Raw genomic sequence first — 20580 nt, forward strand, 5'->3', positions numbered from 1 at the left:
GGGGATGCTTGTCTTCACCTTGGAGATTCCCAGTAGGGATCATCTCACAGGAAAAGCCAGGATGGGTTCCCCAGTTGTGCTCAGCGCCGGGACACTCTTGAGTAACTGCGCCCTTTACAAATACAATATAACATAACATAACAGGAATACATCAGATCTATCAAGATATGGTGCATTTCTACTCTTACCTTGTGTTATGTCTCTCCTGGGCAGGCTAGGCAAATTGATACATTCCTAGGTCTACCACTCATGGTAAATCTGGGAATGCGCCACAATCGATGGATGCATGGGAACACCCACACTCCACCCATGGAATGCCTCCCTGGGTCAGAGTAACACAAGATAGCATCTTGCACTGCCTTGCATTACTCCAGACTTACCAAGCACCATGGGGCCATGCAAAGTGGAGCTGCGTGGCTTGGTAAATCTCAACTTTGGTGTGGTTCTCTGTTGTGTTACCTTGGGTTGTGCAAGGGAGGTGCAAGACCTTGATAAATATGGCCCTATGTTGTTTTCATTGTGTTTATGTGTTTGTTTGTGCATATGTGTGCTCGTGTGTGTATGTGTATAAAAATATAAAAGCACCCCTTTGAGGTCGTGGCTCATCTGATATAAATGTAATGCTTTATTTCCAAAGTAATTCCTCTTTACTGCTAGAAAGTCACATGAATAAAGTCCCAGTTTTTTCTAAACAAAATTCACTAAGATTCTGCTCTTTCAAAAGAAACACAGACGCGTAGAAAACGTTATCAGCTTCAATTGCCACTAAATGGGTTTAGTAATAGCTGTGTGCACAGCGTACATGATTCACGGCTGATTGAGCCCGTAGGGTAGTAACTATTCCTGGGAACCCTTGGTTTCTAGTCAGTATCCTCTTGTTGTCGAGAAAAAAGACACAGCCAGATGACATGAAAAAAATTAGCACTCTACTGATGAGATCACACTCCGAACTAGAAAAAAGTATCAGTTTTCCATCATTGTACAGGAGCGAGGCTAATTAAGATCAGACATAAAATCATGAAAAACGTCATCTAAAAATGATATATATGTAGAAATGTACAAATAGATAGACTATTGATGCATATGGTTATTAGTCGTGTTGTGATCTAAATATACCGAAGAACACATTACTTTGGTGAGATGATAGCGGAAATACAACCATGTCAAAGTCAAAGTCAACTCAAAGTCAAAGACAGTTTTGTTCCATTGCTATTTCATACAATCATAAAAGCACATACATATTATTGCACACAATAGTTGTTTAAAAAGGATATTGTATATCAATTTCTGTTTCATATAATCATAAAAACACGTAAGAACAAACATGTTAATTAGACAAATTATCAATAAAACATGATATGTTTAGATTATAAAATTCAAGATTAAATGCTAGTGTGCCTTATGTGTCCAGTTGACCTTTATGGTTATATAACAATTCTTTTCCTGAGGCTAATTACTTTCTTTAAATACGTTGCTATTTTCCACACGGTATGTACATTATCCAAAGATTGTAATACAATGAATGCCGTGAGACATTGTCTGATCCCCAGACAATTTAATATTGGGACAATCCACACTTTTCTTAATTCCCTATAGAATCTACAAAATAAAAGTACATGAATAGTGGATTGGTCTGAGTGGTTATCACATGGACACAATTGCTTTTCTCTTGCCCAGTCATGCATTTTTGGAAAGCTTACAATTCTCTGAAGGGTCCCAAACCTAACTCTTGTCAATTAAAACCTATCATAACCACCAGGAACAGTTGTTGAATATGGTTTAATATTAAAAGTTGTTAAAATCAGCTGATTCTACTGAACACTAGGCTTTATAATCTTGGCCGACAGCCTTAACGTAGCCAGCAGCAGGAGGCCCTCTTTTTTAAATCCTTTCTCCTTACTGGATGCATAGTACTCGGGTCAGTAAAATATTCTATGTGGCCTAAGTCATGCATAAAATCTCGAACGTACCTAACCCATGGAATCTTTAAAACCCTTTCAAACTTTAAACTGTCCATTAAAATATCCCTATTTAGCTGAGTCTCCATTTTTGTTCAAAGACGGTGCCATAAAAGAACAGGCTCCATTTTTATGACGTCAGAAAGGTATGGTAAGCCCAGTTCGGCATGACAAGCGTACAAAGATGTGCTACACAGAACTGACAGAATGTATCTGACAGAATGTATCTCAAAAATTTATTTTCCATCGTTTGTAGCGAGTACGTATCAGTAAGACCCCACACCCCTGTACCCCATTGCTGTGGAGACACTTTTCTCTTTATAGATCTGCAAGAGCTCCACTGGAGGTCTCCTGACTAATTTTCTTGAAAAGTTAACAAGTGCGGTAGTGGTTCTTGAAAACACTAATTGTTTTAGCTAATACTGCTTGAGCCCACGAGTCATTTTGATCAAAGAGTATTCCAAGGTATGAAAATCTCTTTGTTGAAAATCTCCATGTCAAAGACAGATAATTATACTTTTTGATACAAAAAGTAGCTTTTCCTATTTCAGATTCTAACAGGAGTTGCACCACCAAATAGTAAAAAACTGTGGAATGGAATTACGCGAGCCTTAGAATGAGAACCGACCTTTACCTAGAATAGATTCTTCTTGTGATTTAGTGTAGAGCTGTTCAGTAGTTTGGAGTGTTAGGTGAACCATTTGTAACCTAAATTCTTCACGAACCACTATCGAACCAACATCTGTCAACCTGGCTGAAACAGCAGTTTTGCTTTCACAAGTATGGCAATCTAATTGGCTGTCATTGATGAAAATGTTTGATCCAGGACATTATTAATTGCAAATAATTCACTGTATGGTCCACAAACCTGTGCCACATAAGAGAAAAAAATGAGATTAAGTATGTATTTGCTAATGCAGCACACCACAATGAAGTGGTGTGGGATCAGGAGACAATGAAGAGGTAGGGACATTTCCTTCAACATAAGTTATGTTATGTTATGTTAATCGCACTTGTAGAGCGCACGGTTACCCTGGGGTGTACTGGCGCTTGCACTGGTTGCTAGGGTTAAAAGGATGTGTGCTACTGGGTGAAGAGCCATGTCTTCAACCCCTTTCTGAAAGAGAGGAGATCCGGGGCGTTTCTGAGATGGAAAAGACGCATGTTCCATGCCCTGTAGGCACAACTGATGAAGCTCCTACCTCCCCAGTTAATTCTTTTAAATGGGGGACTTGAACATATTTAGCTCCTGTGGAGCGTAGCATTCTCCTCTGACGTACCATTGGAATTTACGCCTAAGGAAATCGGGTCCTGCTCCATTAATGGCCTTCAAGACTGTGCAGACGGTCAAGAAAACAAGGAATAGCGGCAGAACTATTTCATTAACAGAGGATGACCAGACAGCAGGGAAATGTACACAACTGCTATTGATTCGTAAACTGTTTACAAACAGCTTAATCAACTTTTCTTGAAATGCCTGAACATTTGGGCCAAAAGCTATGCATTTTGGATTCTGGTGACCACATGGTCTGTTGTCAAAGTCTATGCACAGTGGTAGATCTGTAGCTCAAAAGTAAATGACAGTGTGGCCAAAGAACCCATTCTGCCTAAAACCAATTCAGCATAGCCAAAGGCCATGCTCAGATGGTTTTAGATGGTTTTGTTGGCCAATGGAAATAGGGGCAAAGCATGGGGGCAACACGAACTGTGAGCAAGGTGTGGTCAAAGACCAGGCCCTGCAGCCAGAGTTCACAAGACAGTGATAAACACGACACACAGCACTTAGAATCTGCTCTGCACAGATAAAATTGAGAAACAGTGGACTCTGCATACCATGCTTTACTGGCCACACCTGCACCCAATGTCCAATAGCATTCAAGACTTTTGGAAAGTGGGCTGTAGAGGGACTCATGTCCATTGGAGAGAATGCAAGCAAAGAACGTACTGTGAGCATGAAAACTGCTAGTCTTGACCACTCCCTGCACAAATAGACTGTGCATGGGACATGATTGCGGTCCACATGCTGCATAGTGATTGATGAAATGTCATGGTCAACAGGTTGTGGGGACCACACAGTCTAGACGAAGGGCTTGGAAAATTACCATGCCCTGGACATCGATTATCCTGAGCCTGCAGCACATTGCAACAGACCTTGGTCCAAACTTATTAATGTTTCACACAACATAGGGCAATAAGCAAAGATGCTGCGTGGTGTTGCATGAAAAGGAGAGAGATGAAATGTGTCATATCCACTAAGATTTTGTGCTCCCTCCTAGCAATGGCACCATGCTGCAATAGTGTCTGAGTTATGGGCAGAATTGTTTTTGTGCAGGACAGAATGACTTCTTGTACAAAAACAATCCTTAGAGGTTGTTTCCTCTTTCTATGCGTGCTTCAAATGCAGCACGCATAGAAAGAGGAGGTAAGAAGGAGAAATAAAGATATTTCTCCTTGTTACGCCCTTTCTGTGATAGGTGCAGGATTTTGGAGCAATCCGAGGCTTACTGCCTTTAGCAAATCTTGGATTACATTTATATTCCATGGGTAGATGCATGGGAACAGCCATGCTCCAAGCATGGAACGCCTACCACAAGAAAATGTAATGCAAAGCCACTGTGTTGTGTTAAATTTCTTTACAAAGTCACACACAACCTTGCGTGGCTTTGTAAATCTGGACTAGCACCACAACACAAAATGTTAGTAAATATAGACCCATGTTCATTGGGTTATGGGAACCAAAGTACCTTGGTGTAGCCTATAGTAATATTTTCAACCCCTCAATGCTAGGCCTAAGTGTGTGGTTGGTACAAAGAGATCACTGCCCACGGTAAAATCAATTTAGAAGCCCTGTACCTAGAGTCCAATATACACATCATTTGGATGTGCATAGTTAGTTCTGGTGGCCAGGATGACTAGGTAAAGGGCATTGCTAAAAGCCAATCTAAGCACCCAGAACTGGATTTGGCAATTTCTCTGTGCAGTGGCTCTGGGACCCAGCGCAACTTTGTGCATTGGCCCTAACCCACACCCAGAGCTGCCTACATTGCATGTGCTACTTGGTCTAAGCAAAAGCTATGGCATCTATCCATGTCATATGCCATGAATCTGCTGTGCTTGTCAGAAGACCATGTACAATAGACTCTTGGGGCCCCCGTCTAAGCTTTCACGGTGAATGATCCCCACAGCCTGTATACAGAGACCACTGTATTTAGCTAAATGGCAGGGACACAGGTGCGGCTGGCATTTTCTCTTACTTCTCTGAATGAGTTAGGAAAGATTTACATGGAGCATAACTTTAATTTTGACGGATGTGTGGGATAAGTTGTTCTATAATATGGGAAGGAATTCATTATTTAATAATCGTCATTCGTTATTGACATTTTTAAGGTTTTGAGTTCTGTGTATTACTATAGTGTAGAGTACAATATTACCGCAGAAACTAAGTAATAGTTTACCTACCATATTTCACATCAGCTTCTACTAAACTGAGACAAAATCCTAACTTTACGACTTTCGGTATTCACAAAAGGTATTTAGTAGTAGTAAATTTAGAAGTCCTAATTTTACTACTACTAAATGCTTTCTGTGAATACCAATAGTAGTAATTTTAGAATTTTATCTCAGATTAGTTCTATTAATCGGTCACAAGGAGACTCCCCTCTCCACCATAGAGTTTAAAAAGTGGAGAAGGGATTGGGTTGGGAAGGCAGTATATGCTTGTCACGCAAGCAGCACTCCCCCCTCTGGTTTGGAGGCAGCATCTCATGGGTAAAGTAGAGTTGCTATCCTGTTTCCATGAGTTTGTTTCCCTTTCGACTAGTCAGAACTTAAAACAATCACGGTGAACAATAATGACTAGATTGCATGTTCGGTAGTAAACACCACCACACCTGCACATTGGTGAAATACTGATTTCATCTGGTTTGGTAAACAATATCTGTTACATAACATTGATTATATATTTTTACCATGTATTGTGGAATCTTTATTAACTGCATGTGTTAAATACTAAAGATGTGCTACTTATTACATGTGCTAAATACTGAAGCCGATAAATTGCACATGCACAAAACATCACAAGTGCCCATTTTCAGGCACTGGACGTTCTTGGAGTGGGAAATTAATCTATAGAGAGGAGAAGCAGTTTGAGCAACACAGAGAAGGGTCAAAGGACACCTTACAAGGTGCACAAACAACTTCTTCTTGTGTGGGAGTGTACAGACATTCATTTTGTGGGGACAAAGAACATTGAAGCAAAACAAATAGAATACATTGCCATCCTCAGCTATCCCTCAGTCATCACATGCAGAAACTAGCTAAACTCTCGCATCATGGACCCCGTTTGGTAAGGAGGTACAAGTTTACGGATCAACAGCTGGAGGGTCTGTCCAAGGCGGTGTTCAGACATATCGCGACTGTCTAATGTGCCATCTCATGCTGAAGATGCCACCAAAAACAAAGTAGAACATTCCTGTAGAAGAATATAAAGGACAAAATCAATACTGAATCAACATATCCACTTGATGTTGAGAAATTTTAAATAGGTTGCATATTTTAAAATGCTAGATAATTAAGTGAGTTGCCAAGAACAACCACTAAAGCATCACAACTTGTGGTTGTTAGCTACCTCAGCTCCATCGCAAGGCCTGGGAAGAAAGAATGATGACCATCCTCTACAATATCTGAAGTGGAAGATGCGAAAGAAGGTCTTGAGGCCGGAGGAATCCAAGGTAAGAGACGTAAGATTTGTAATGGAAGCACCAGTGGTTGTTAAAAGTTGACTTTACTGCAAATCATCATCATTGTGAAGAGTGACTGATGTAATTTGTTAAACATATTCACATTGATAGATGCATGTTCATCTATAAGGGCTAGCACCTCTAATGGTACTGTGACATGTATTGAACTTGAACCACAATAATCACAATGGATTGAACCTTGATGATGAAGGGTTGCTTTGTCTGCCGAGTATGTTGATGGTGATGTTTAATCCAGTATGACTAATGTTGCTTCTCTGGTTTGATCCAGGGCACCCACAATAGCTGTTATGTATACACAAATCCACATCACACAGCATTTGCACATTAATAGTGTGCTTCATTTTCCAGATGAAAAAAGAGCAAATGATGGACGGAAATTCTGAACAATGCAAACATTCACCCCCATTCACATAAATCTGGGTTTAATCCATCGATTTTTTGCACACTACGCCCCCCCCTAGTTTGGACCCAGCCATATGCAAATCAGTCTTGACCCAGCTCCTCATGGGAACAGTCCTGCCCAAACTGCCTGTCTGCAATCAATTTACAATTGCCGCACATGTGTTCCTGTCTACATGAGGTCACAATGTGTACATGAGTGCAGTCAATTGACCGCTGGATGTCATAATGTCTTGCTGTAGCATAGATGTTTTCTTTACTGGGATTGGCTATGTAACTTTGTTCCAAAGAGACTGTATGTGATGCCTACTCATCTCTGCAAAGCATTGATCAACTATCATAGTTTGCGTAAGGTTGACTGAAAAATGCCATACACCAATCTTAAGGTCTGCTGTGTTGTGTCTGTTGCAAGGAATTCTAGCACTACAAACATTTTCCAGAAGGAGGGGGGTGGTTGTGGAGCCCTATGTTGGGTTCCAGGGTTCAATAATGATGAATATATATTTTGCGTGGTGCTGATATTGACCCTTGTTTATGTGTTAAAGTCTTACTGTGTCATACCTGGCTCTCCTGAGTTGCTGCACGATTTGGGAAACGTATTTGATACATCTTAGATAGGGGTAAAACAGTGGAAATTGTCTGATTCACAAGTATTCTAGACTGAGATTAAGTAAAGCACTGCTTCCTTTGAAGTGACAGATTTTCCATTTCAATTTACCTCTGCTGGAACAAATGAGTTTCCAAATTAACTATGCATTTGAGGAACATTTGACTCTGATTGACTGAGAGTGATAGATCTCATGTCATATCTGAAATCTTTGAAGTGGAATTAGAGATATTGTTCTTTGCCTTTCTTTCTTCTCTGAAGAAGTGGGAGTACCAGGAAAGCACAAGCCGCTGCAAACATAAACTTTAAAGGCTGTTCATTGTGATTCTCAAATCACGTAATTTAGATGACAATGTCCTCCCTGAAAAAAATGTACTGTCCTAAAAAATATAGTAGCTTTACATACAATTCTTGATATTATTTCAAATATACATGTGTTTCTTACTTAACTAGCGCAGTTTTGAATGTCATACCTACTTTTGTCAAATTTGGGCTATTTTAGACCTGTCAAGTAGGGTTGGATTTTTTGTTCACCTATACTCATTTCTGCCTGCATCTAGTTTAGCCAGGTCAAATACCATACCCATATCCCCTTTTCTATGACTGCTGGAGAGTTAACATGCATTTCTTCTTTTCTTCACATTTGTTACAAGTTTTACACCATTAATTTTGTGTAATTTTTGTCCACTTCTATTTTTCTTTATTTATGATGCCTCAAGCGCAAATCAGATCCTAAGATGATCCCCATAATTCTGCGAGATATCAACAAGAGTTGTGCCCTCTGAAGACTTTGAAGTGTTCAAGTTTCAAGTTTATTTTTATTTTGCATAGTTACTAAAAACCATTGCAACATATTAAAAAAAATGCAGTAGAGCTAATATTATACACTGATAAAATCGATAAAACACATGCTAAAAAAATACTGTGCAGTGGTTAAAAATTATCAGTGTGGGCCATGGCGAGAGTCATTGGTTTACAGGATAAAGTGTGGTACGTCGCAAAGCTTTGCTGATGTCAGACGTGCACTTGATGAGGTGCCGTATAGTGCATATTGTTCGGTTGTTAGAGCCTACTCAAATTTTGTTCAGTAAAAAGTGCTCCTTCCTTAATGTGGTCGTGAGAAGCCACACCCAGTTTACGGGGCAATTGCTCCACAGACAACTTCTTACTTATGTGGCCTAGATTGGGCTATTATTTTAGGCATTTATTGTTCAGCCAGCATAAGAAATGTTACCATTCTGCAGTTCAGTTACATACTTCCCTGATTAAAGCATGCCAGCAATGCTTGCCTCCTGGTGTGGATGCCTTTCTGCTTAAATGGTGCTTTTAGCAACTGTAACCGTTCGTGTTGCAGTTCCTTGCATGTGCAGATTAAATGTAAGATGTCTCCTTGATTGGTGTTGCACAGCCTGCAAGTGTTTTGGGTTTTTGCCCTCAGTCAAGGTGGGAAGTGCTGAGTGCACGGGAGGATACCTAGTCTGTGCATTAAGAATTGTATTTTTATGGATTTAGGATAGCCCTGGATAAAGAACTTTTGTGGTGCAAGTGTTTTGTAGGACGTTAGGGTCATCCACGCTTGAGATCTAGCTGAGAAAGTTGCCTTGTCCCCCACCAATGAGATTTGTTTTATGCATTTTCAAACCAATTTTTTTAAAATTAGATGGCCGAGTTGTGTCTTCCAAAGTTCCGTGAGTCTGGTAGTTTCCAAAGATGTCTGAAGGTAGCTTCTCGCACGTGCTGGATTTCGTGCCATAGCAGTTGATTTAAGGTGTTTGAGGTGGCACTTCTGATCTTATACCAGCAGATGATGTAAGATCCGTGCCTGGCCAGGGATTGTTGTAAAAGTCTGAACTCCAGCCTTATTTGAGCTGGTGAAGTGTAATGCGGGAGGCAAAACATGGTTCTAGAAGCTTTGACCAGCATGCTATCTAGTACATTGGCATCTCTTTTCTGCATTGCTTTGCTGCCGTAGGTGATCGTGGGGAGTAGTTTGGCTTGGGCTATCTTCAGGAGCAGGCTCAGTGTCGGCCCCGTCAGCTTGTTTGTGAGGTTTTTCATTGATAGTGCTATTACCAGCCCTCTCCTTCTTATTTCGTCTTTTTGGCGCGTGAATGTTCCTTCCTTGTCAACTGTAACTCCTAGGTACTTGTATTCCTGTGATGATTCAAATTGTGTGCCTCCCAAATACCATTTCCTCTGCCGATTTTTTTTGTTGTTTATTGTCATTGACCGAGACTTGCTAAGATACATCTTTAAGTTGTTTTCTGTTGCGTAGTTCTGCATTTCCATAAGTAGATGTTGGAGACCCACATAAGTGTGGCTGAGCAGAACTACTACGTACATAAGATTGGTCAGTGTTTTGCCTCCTAGCTTGGGTGAATGTGAGTTGCAGATGTCGAGTGCCTTTTGGAAGGTCAGCCATGAATAGGTTGAACAGAGTGAGTACAAGCACACAACCCTGCTTCAGTCCTTTGGTTGTAAGGACTTTTGAGGAGAGGTGAGTGCTGCCGCTAGTTTCACCTGCACCCAGGTGTCTGTATGGAGAAGCGACAAGATGTTTAAGATGGGCTTTGGGATTCCCCAGCGCGCCAGCTTCCCCCACAGTTTGCCCCTCTCCACGTTATCAAATCAGCACTGAAATTGATGAAGCATAGGTGTAGAGGAAGGTTGGTTGTTTTTGCGGCGTCAATCAGTAAAGACATTGCAAGAATGTTTGTTGACTTTGAAGTGGCTATTTTGTAGTTAGGTAGTATGAAAAAGATCAGTGAGAAAGACTGTTAGAAATGGGATTTCTGGTTGGCTAAGGTTTGCACCCAAGCCAGGCAGAAACCACCACTCTAGTCAGGACAAGGGAGTTACACTCCTAAAATAACCCCCGCTCACCCCCTTGGTAGCTTGGCACGAGCAGTCAGGCTTATCTTAAAGGCAGTTTGTAAAGCATTTGCACAAAACCAACAGTAATACAATGTAAGCTCTACAAATGGACACCACACCAGTTTTATAAAAATATCCAATATTTTTATACAAACAAGACCAAATACGATAAATATCCACAATACAGTACTTCAGAAATAGTTACTTGTCAAAATGTCTTTAAGTTGCAAAATACATTGAAAAATACAGTTCGTACGAGACGGTAGCTCGGTCCGAGCCTACCGCGATGCTGAAAACAACAGAGTCTCGCAGTTCCAGCTGACCGCGTCGATACGGGCCAGCAACAGCGGGACAGATCCGTTCACAGTACCTTTCTTAGAGTGACCCACACGGCGGTGGGAGTCGGTCTTGGCGTCCATCGCGGTTGCGATGCAAAGTGAACGTGGTGCACGGTGCAGTGCCTCTCGATGCGGTGTGAGCAGCGGCTCGGTGACGATCGTCCAGACAGCATCGGTGAGACCAAGGCGGGCGGTACAGGGCGAGAAAGTGCTCGATGCAGTGCTGGCAGGTTGCGGTGCAGGTGACAGAGCCGGCCGTGGCATCCGTCGCGGTTACTGTGCAAAGTGGCAGCGGTGCACGGTACGGTGCCTCTCGATGCAGTGCGAGCAGCAGCTCGTGACGATCGTCCAGATGGCGTCGGTGAGACCAAGGTAGGCGGTGCAGGGTGAGGCGGTGCTCGATGCGGTGCTGGCAAGTTGCGATGCGAGCGACAGAGCCGGTTGGAGGGAAGTGACACTGGCCGAGTCAGACAGCTGTGCGTGGTGAGCCGGTCACGGGTGTCGAGCCAGCAGCGATCGTGTTGGTGAGCCCAGGCCAGCGAAGTGAAGCGAGGCGATGCAGGTTGCGGTGTCTCTCGATGCGGTGCAGGCGGCGACTCGGTGGCGGAGTCGGTGAGGCCAAGGCTTATGGTGCAGGGCGAGTCAGTGCTTCTTGCGGTGCCTTCAGGACACAAGGCCAGCAACGGAGTAGGTTGACAGAGTCGGTCACGGTTCCCTCTTCTCTGTGGCAACTGAAACAGCGGTTCCAGGAGTGGTACCCAGAGGTTGGTGAAGTCTTTGCAGTCCCTGAGACTTCTTAACAGGAGGCCATCTCGGTTCAGGCCCTTGGAGATACTCAGCACAAGTAGAGAAAGCTCAGTCCAGTCCTTTCACTGCACAAGGCAGAAGCAACGGAAGCAACAGCTGCAGGCCAACCCAACAAAGCAAAAACACAGCAAAGGGGCAGTACTCCTCCTGGCAGCTCTTCCAGCTTTTTGTCTTGGCGGGTTCTTTGATTCCAGCGAGATCTGAAGTTCTGGGGTTTGGGTCCCCGTTTTTATCCTCAATTTCTCTTTGTCCTCTGAAGGCAGAGGGGCCTTTGCCTGGTTCAAACCAGTTCTGGTCAGTCCTGGAGCACTTTGTTGACAAGCCTCCTTCCTTCCTTTCAGAGAGTAGGCCAGGGACATTAGACGCACCACAGGAGGTGGAGCCAGCATTGTGGATGGAAGGCACTTTCCTATTCAGGTCCCAGGTGCAACTCCTCCCACCCATCTACTTGTAGATGTTGCTATTCAGCCCTGTGCTGACCCACCCTGTCTCCTGGAATCCCCCAGCCCCTGTCACTCACACTCCAGACAAGGAGTACACAACCTACCAGAGGCGGCTTGGATGGTCAGAAAAGAAAATACCTACTTTCTAAAAGTGGTATTTTCAAACTCAGAATGTTAAAACCAACTTTGCTAAAAGATGTATTTTATCATTCTGAGTTCAGGCATACTAAATTCGAATTTCTACCATGTTCCCTGGATCTGTTAGGATTATAGGATGTAATAATCCCACTGCCCATTCTGGCCTATGGAGAACAGGTAGCCTTGCAAAAGTGAAAAACGAAGTAGGCTGTAATTCACTATCAGGACATGCCACACACACCAGGGCATGTCCTACCTTTCACATACAATGCACCCTGCCCACAGGGGTACCTTGGGCCTACCTTAGGGGTGACTAACATGTAGGAAAGGGAAGGTTTAGGGACTTGCAAGTGGGTGCACTTGCCAAGTCGACATGGCAGCCCCAGGCTGCGCACAGGCTCTGCAATGGCAGGCCAGAGTTACACTTTACGGGCTGTTTGCGTGGGTGGCACAATTCAGTGCTGCAGCCCACCAACAGTATTTGATCTATAGGCCCTGGCACTCGCAGTGCACTTTACTAGGGACTGACACATAGATCAAATAGGCCAATCATGGAAATACCAATCCATACACATTTTATACAGGAGCACTTGCACTTTCCCACTGGACAGCAGTGAGGAAAGTGCGCAGAATCATTACACCAGCAAAAACAGAGTCAAAAACAGGATGGCAGAAAGCAAAAAGTCAGGGGAAACACGCCAAAAGATGCCAAGTCTAACAAAGACCATTTAATTTTTTTAATCTGTGCCTTTTAAGAAAACCATTAGGTCATATCATATTTTCATCAACAAGACCCACTCATTAAACGCTCTTCATCAAAAAGTATTTAATAAGTGCTAATGATGTATTTATATCAATTATTTGCTACATTGAAGGGTTCTCTTAGAAAATACCCCTGCGATGTTTACAGACAATTGTCTCTATAATCATCGGACAGGGGCCGGAGCGGAATCACTGTCAACAGCGAGTATGCAAATAGCTTACATTATATTTTCATCCACAGACCAGGTTTTCAGGATGTTCCTCATTAAAAAGAATTTAGAATGTGTTAAAGGTGTAGCCTAAGCAGAGGGCTCGCCCCTCTAGTTTTTTTTTACAGGGCATGTGTCCAAAGTATGAATGTCATGTAGCTCTATATTCTTGGAAGCCTGACAAGGGTTTTTAAGCATCTTTAATATTTTGCTGTACTTCCTCGTACATGAAACTCCAGAAAATACATGTTGGGTATTCTTATGTTGTAAAGAAAACGTGAACAACTCCTGTGGAACTGTGATTGGTGCACTCCTTTTGGTTTGCCTAATCACTGCTGCTTGCTCAAAGAAGTTTGTAAATTCTTATAGTTCAGCCTGTCACAGTTAAGGCAGACAAGATCATTTAACACTGCCAATTACAAAGGAATGAGTCTTAGTCTACATTGTACACATATATCTACATTTTAATCCCTGCAAAGGATGACTTCGCCAGCTGAATGTGTGCTGCTGAGAAATTCAGCGTTCTAAAGGCATAAGATATTATCCTGGTAAGGTGGACTCAGCTTTCCATCCTTCTGAAGTGGGTAAATTGAGTACCAACAATTTGGCAATAGTTGTATCCGAATTTTTGCAGGCACTGTAGTACTATCTGGTGCTACATAAGAACAAGTTATGATTGTTTTTATTGCAAATAGGAACATTATGGGTCAGATTTACAAGCCCTTTGTGACACTTTTATGCCTCTGTTGCGTCATTATTGTGACGCAGCGGCGTCATAAACAATGCACCACCTCGCAACACAATTACAACGTGGCGCATCTAGGGATATGCGTCACATTGTAAATCCCTGCGTCACATTATACCTGCGTCAGGTATAATGTATGCAGAGTAGGCGTTCCGATGCAAGAAAGCCTCATAAAAGTGACGCAGTGAAATCTACATGATTTCACTGCGTCACTTCTACGACGCCACTGCGTCAAAACCTTAGGCCTGCTTGAAGACGGCGTAAGGAGTGACAGCACAATAGGAATAGTCATTCCTGAGCACTACTGGAGTTGCGTTGTACTTGCGACATGACTCCAGCAATGCGTTACCTTTATGCCAACAGATGCGTCACACATTTGTCAATCCTTGTGCCCCGGTGCGCCGCATTGTTAATGCGACGCATCCATGTTGGCGCAAGGGTTTTTATGCGTACCGCAATTGAACAGACGCATCTCTGCTAATATGCAGAGATGCACCAGTTCTTGTATATCTGCCCCTATATGTGTCATATATGAGCTTATCTATTTTTAGGAAATCATTTATGATTTAACATCCAGGTTCACTGTATTCCATCCCCAAACAAGTTTTCACTGGATCATTATGTGCTTTATTGGCATTACTATGACACTTTTACTCGGTCTCAAAATCACATTTTTAAACCTCATGGACATGAATGTCTGTCTAGTTACATCCAGTCTTGAGTACAATCCAAAACTATCAGTTATTTAATGTAAGTTATTGTTTAGCGTTTGATGTATGTGGGACTTCTTTCAGTAAGTGGATGATGTCCATGAGGGTATTCCACATTAATATTGAGTTCAGAATTTCATGCTACCAGAATATTGTGTCAAAAGTATCGATGGCCAAAATATTGAGAGGGTAAGTTGATATCCATAAGTATATGTTTAGTTTACTTAGCTACACATATATCTTCAAGGTATGTAGATGTGGAGATAAGAATGGTAAATCTATATTTACACATGTGTACTTACTTTCCTAATATTTTGGTTTTCCATATTGTCACAATATTTTGGTGTTCATTCTTGCCCAGATTGGACTCTGAATTCAACCAACACTGGCTAAAACCTTCATCTGCCCGTATTGTGTTGTCTAACTACACATATACCCATATGTGTCTTATCTGTGTGTCTATGTGTGTGTATGTTCATTTGGGTACTCTCTGTGTGCATATATGTGCCTTCAAGTGTACTTTCTGTTTGTGCATCCAAACAAGTCATGCAGCATGCAACCATATCAACAAAGAATCAATATACCTTTATCAGGCTAGACCAATTGACTTTGCAGATGCTTGTTTCTTTACTTAATTTGCTTTTAGCAGTAGGAAAAGCCACTCTCCCATTTCTACGTCTCACTTCTAATATTACTTCTAATTAGTATCAACAAATGATAAAAAATGCATACTGTATACTCTATGAATCCCTTGTACAGATCTTTCTCACTGACTAATTATTAGTTCTGGTTACCTGCAGCGTTGGCAGATTGCAGGACCACATGCCATAAATTCTTCAAAGGAGTAGAAAGGGGGTATGTTTTTGCCCAGTCTCCTTCAGCCGTTGGCTTATTTGTGGTTTTCCAGGCTTGTCACTGCGTCAATGGGCTAACCTTCAATCCAACCCCTTTGTGGATAGGTATTTTGTTCCATTGGCTTTCCTATTGGCTCCTTGCAGAAGTTGCATCAAGTAGTCCTTTTTTATCAGAGAGCAAACGAGTTTTACGTGTACTTCACTTTTAAGTCAGTTTGCGTTCCTTCATGTGTTTGTTTTGCTAGCATTTTAGTTGGTAATTCACGTTTTTTTTGTTTATGTAGTGCTTGTTTGGATAGCTACATCGGTCATCAAGTCTGAGTGCTAATCATTATTTGCCCTCATGCCTTAATATGCTTTAATTTGCTTTTCTTATCACATCTTATTGTATTTACAGCTTTTTTTGTTCACAACGGAAAGATGTGTACATATAAAGGCTTTCTTAAAGATTCATGCATACACACAGGCCACCTAAATACCACCCCTTTGTCAAAAGTATCTACAAAGCATTATTCTGTGTTGTGTGTTTATTTTCAACACGTACAATGCAAACCACATCTTAGGACTCCTTTCCTAACAATCTTCTTTGAGAATACAACCTATCTCTTCTAATGCAATGAGTACGTCACCCTAGTCCTTCTCCGAGCTTCCATATTGTTGCTCTCCAAGATTTTGAAATTGCGGCAACAGACACAAACTTGCCAAACAGTTCCCTTAACAAAAAAACAAACCTATTGGATTTGTCAATGCTGTTTATATAATGTATTCACCATGTCTTGCATTTTGCACTTTATTAGGGTTCTGAAACATTTATAGTTCTGTAGATAGGAATTCAAACTCTTATATAGAGTTATCAGAAGCCCCAATCTGAGAGTTTGAAAGCATTGTCAGGGTTTAAATGTGACTTAAAGCTTTCCTACAGTTCTGATTAGAGCAGGCTTAACTAACTGAGGGATACATTTACTAAGATTTAGCACCGTGTTTGTATCACAGAAGTGACGCAAAATCTTTTTTTCCTATTTTCATTTCCAGCAAAAAACTTGGGGGCATATCAACAAGGGCTTTATCTCTGCTTTTTTGGCTTTAAAAGCCAAAAAAGCAGAGATAAAACTAGCGCCCTATCAACAACAGGGTGCTAACACACAAATTTGCAAGTTAGCACCCTTTTACTCTACGCTTCCCCTTGCATCTCTAATGAGATGCAAAGGGGGCGTTCCAGAGTAAAATAATAGGAGAAATGTCGCTAAGCGACATTTCTCCTATTATCAAGAATGTCGCTAACCCTGTTAGAGACAAAAAAAGCAGCGCTAACCGCGGTTAACGCTGCTTTTTTACGTCTGCTAATTTTCAGACTTAGCCATGATATCCTATGGAAGGAGGATATCATGGCTAAGTTTGCCTGTCCCTATCAACAAGGTAACGTGTGAATATCGCTGGGTTTCCAGCGATAATCTCACGTTAGCCTGTTAGCGTGTAGATTTTTATCGCTATTGAGATAAGCGTTGCTAATAGCACGCTATCTCAGCTATAAAAATTCACGCTAGCCGGCGATAATTATCCTCACGCTAAGAGCGCTGAGCGATAATTATCGCCGGTTGTTGTTGATATGCCCCTTGCTTTGTGTTGGAAAATGACTTGAAAGTAGCGCAAAGCAGTACATAGTGCTGCTTTGTATTACTTAGCGCCATGGGGGGCGTGCCATGGCTGGTGCATGGCTGTTACCATGCAAAAACCCTTGATTTCTAATTCAAAACCACATTTACTAAAAAAGTAGACAGGGTTTTGCGTCAAATAATAGCGCCCACTTCAACCAGGTGCTATCATGGAGAAATGCATTTATTTCTCCTTTATTTTAAAACGTTACAAGTGTTCTGCACTGTACAGACACATACAAGGTGGGAAACGTTTTGAAGTTAGGGCCTTATTTAGATCTCGGCGGATGGAATACGGCAGACGGGATATTTAAGCATTGCATTTTGTATTAGAAGGGTATCCTTCCAGTAGAAAACCTATGCTTAACTCATGCAGACACCCTTGAACTATGGTGCAAAGACATTTTTGCACCGGCATTATGGAGACGGGAGGAGCGTGCCATCTTTCTGTAAATATGGTGCTCTCCTGCTCTGTCCTTCTCACGCAGCGCAGCATTTGCGGCTGCTGCACTGCAATGCATGTTAATTGAGTAAATTTGCACCACAGGGGTTCATTTAGATAGTCTGAAATAGGGTCATAATTTCAATCGAAGTTTGATGCTTGCTGTGAAGTATGATTTGGCTTTTCGACCAGAAATTCACAGTTTTGGTACTTAAGTGATGATTGGGCACACAATGCTCTGTTTATCAGGCCCTGTGTGGGCTACTCTTTTAATCTTTTTCTTGAAATTGGTGTCAATTCTATGTCAATGTTATTCAGGTTACAAAATGTCCTGATCTCAAATGTCAATGTTAATAACCCTTCATCAGAGCATAATCGTCAATTTCCATTTACCAATCAGTTCATCAATAAATATTTCAATAACATAGCTTTTTTTTATTTTCATGATTAATTTTTGAATATGAGTTTTATAGGTACTTTAAATTGAAAAATTCAGAGCATTATCTGAAATTAAAAGTGTAGATGTATTTACGTGGATGCAACCAGGCAAGCAAACACAGACGTGTCTCAACAGCAGAGCATGAAGTCATTCACGATTTTGGAAAACTGAAACAAAACCTGTTTTGCATCAAAACACTCGTTTTGACATAATCTGCAATAGTCTGTTTTATTAATATTGTACTAAAAGTCAGGAAATGATGCCGTAGGCCACTTACTAGTGCCAAGAAACAGATGAAGTCACTTGATTCTATTAAGACCACGCAAAGACTTTGACCCCCTGGTAGTGCATAAACATTTGCCCAGCTGGCTGACAGACGACCATTTATATTGACCCCAAGACATGCACTCTCATTTATTCAGCATATTGCATTTCATTAATGAAGACATCAGAGGCCGGCAGAAGTCTAGCCGTGTTTTTTTCTTGTTAAAATGGGCCAGTATTACAGTTGCCAATAGCCTTGGGCAAGAAACAGTCCTCCCCACCATCCAAATGCTACTCCATTCATAAAATGAGACATCATTTATTTGCAATTACGTTGGGATATAATGAATGCTGCTAACTCATCAGACAAAAAGTGTAAATTGCACAGGAACTAGGCTATTCATAATACTGTAATAAAGGAAATTTTCCTAAGAAACCGGGATGGATCTCAAAGCATTTTAGGTATTATATTCTGTTTTTCACTTTAGATAGGTCTAAAAATGCTGCTAAAAGGCTTTAGATTTCCTGTGACAAGCAATGACTTATCACTGTCTAAGATTGTAGAATAGAGCAACACCAGCTCTTCACATACTTTAGACACCAGTCAGCTCAAAACTGTGGCAGTGACGGAGTCTTAATCTAGTGAGCCCAGTGCTCACTTTTTGTCATAGGCAACAGAAGTATTTACAAGCATTTGCAATGCAATCAGGCTCGCCCTTGGGACCTTATATGTATTTAGCTATGCAGCAAATTAGCATGGGTGCTGAAACATCTACTGTTCTTTAACATGGTGGGAAAGTAAGCACCAAACTGCATGACACGCCTGGTATGGGAAAACAGGGAGAGAAATATTGCCTTTCAGCTGGAAATAGTATAGTCCAAAGCTCTGTTTTTAATATTAAATCAGGACCTTTGGTGGTCAAATCACTGAATATACAGGATTTGAAAAAAATATTAATGTCTATGGGTGCTGGTGAAAGACAAATTCTATGGACTGGAGTCTAGAGAATGTTAAAGTGATTATGGTATTTTACTGACCTCTTTTGGTCGTTTTCTATCAAGAAAGTTAAATAGAAGCAGTTGCCAGAAAAAACAAAAAGCCCCTCAGCAGAAAGCAATTCAGGTATTTCACTGACCTCTACTGGTCCTTTTCTATCAAGACAGTTAAATAGAGGCAGTTGAACAGGAAAAACGTCCCTAAGCGGAAGCAAACAAGTCCTAGGGCTGATCTCCACAGCCTACAAGGTACATACACATATAAGTATTAACTACATTATTTCAGTTGTCACCAGCGATATTATCAATGATGTTACTGAACATGTCATGAGTGTTGTAATATGTGGCCCACAACAGTGCATGGCACGAGAGCAAGATACAGTTACTTGAGGTAACTATAGTGAATTTCAGGGTTTTTCTTTTTTAGTTTAAAATTTTACATTTAAACTAACATTTTCATCTAACTATAATGTCACTTTAACCTTTATTTTTTTTAGTGACTTTCTAGGCTTTTTTAATGTAAAGCAATGATCTATTACTTACCGGTAATCTTCCTTACTCCAAGTCCCGTTGTCCTTGTCCCATTCATAAACAAAGTGGAGATAACCATCTCCCGACAGAAAAAAAGACCAGAGGAATGCTGGAACCATAGTCCTGCCCCTCCCCCCGGGAGTACATAAGCAGTACTTACCCAGCATTCCGCCTGAATAATCAACCAAGCACACACAGGAAGGCCAGCTGTCCAGGAGGGAGGGGCGTGTGAATGGGATGAGGACAACAGGACCCGGAGTAATGAAGATTACCGGTAAGTACTAGAGCATTACCCCTAGGTCCCTAATGTCCATGTCCCAATCATAAACAAAGTGGAGAATACCAAAGCAGAGCCCCGGCCTTCCAAACCCACAAGCGCACACAGGAAACAACGCCAAACGCAACAATCCAAGGAAAGCAAAAAGGAGGGAACCGCAGGAAGCAACCGTCCAGCAACCCAGAATAGGACAGCAGGGACACAAACAAGGACTGGAAACCAAGAAAAACAGAAGGCCAGAGCCACAACCAGGAGGCCGCCAACCAGAGAAACCGGAAACAGAGCAACCAGGCCAAAAACTCAACAGGACACAGCCAAGGGAAACCACAGGACAAGGCCGACCAGCCCAGAACCACCAGGAAGGCCCACAGGACC

The sequence above is a fragment of the Triturus cristatus genome, chromosome 8 (assembly GCF_964204655.1).
Source record: "Triturus cristatus chromosome 8, aTriCri1.1, whole genome shotgun sequence".
NCBI classification, from domain to species: Eukaryota; Metazoa; Chordata; class Amphibia; order Caudata; family Salamandridae; genus Triturus; species Triturus cristatus.